The sequence below is a fragment of the Calidris pugnax genome, unplaced genomic scaffold (assembly GCF_001431845.1).
Source record: "Calidris pugnax isolate Ruff unplaced genomic scaffold, ASM143184v1 scaffold1185, whole genome shotgun sequence".
Classification (NCBI taxonomy): Eukaryota; Metazoa; Chordata; class Aves; order Charadriiformes; family Scolopacidae; genus Calidris; species Calidris pugnax.
The window spans coordinates 13,572-14,626 of NW_015092172.1; positions in this window are offsets into that span (position 1 = coordinate 13,572).

Consider the following 1,055-nt stretch of genomic DNA (forward strand, 5'->3'; position numbering starts at 1 on the left):
CTGGGGTCGTTCAGCCTGAAGAAGAGAATGCTCTAGGGAGCCCTTATAATGGCCTTCCAGTACCTGAAGGGGGCCTACAAGAAAGCTGGAGAGGGACTTCTTAAAAGGGCATGTAGTGATAGGACAAGGGATAGTGGCTTCAAACTGGAAGAGGGGAGATTTAGATGAGATCTGGGGAAGAACTTCTTTGGTGTGAGGGTGGTGAGAGCCTGGCCCAGGTTGCCCAGAGAAGCTGTGGCTGCCCCATCCCTGGAGGGGTTCAAGGGCAGGTTGGAGGGGGCTTGGAGCAACCTGGTCTGGTGGGAGGTGTCCCTGCCCAGGGCAGGGGGTGGCAATGGGTGGGTTTTAAGGTCCCTTCCAACCCAAACCATTCTACGACTCTATGATATTTTTTTTCAGTGTTCCTATTATTTATTAATGAAACTGAACAGATCTGTACACAACAGCAGAATCTGGCACTGAATAGTTAATCCTGCTGTAAAGACTGCGAAATCAGCAGGAAGAGCTGACTTCAACCATCAGGGCTTCAGTGCGGAGGATAAAGGTGTGTTTTTGTTCCCCTGTGGTTCAGATCAGGGACGTCCAATCTACTGAACACAGATACAGTTTCAATTTCTTATTGAAGTTGGACTCTATTGGTAAAACTAGAATAACATTTTAGAAAATATAAATGCCTAAGAAAGAGCTTGAAGAATTCCCCACTGAGGTATTATTTTACTGCCTTATACAGAGCAATTCTGCCTCACAAAATGAATAGCAAAAGATCCAACTGTAACTAGATATTATGCAAAAGGGAGGAATGAGGATTTTGCTAAAATAAAATTATTTTTATAACTGTTTTTCATTTAACTTTTATAGCAAATATTTTCTGCAAACCTCTGGAAAAACTTTGCAAATATATCTATACAACAGCCAATTTGTACAAAATATTTTATTCTTCAGCTTTGTTCAAAGTTGTAATGAAATGCAGCAAAGAATGCTCTGTGCCCTCTTGTCAAAAGCTGCCATAGTGCCTCTCTGATGCCTGACCTGAAAGCCCCATGTTTTAACTACTT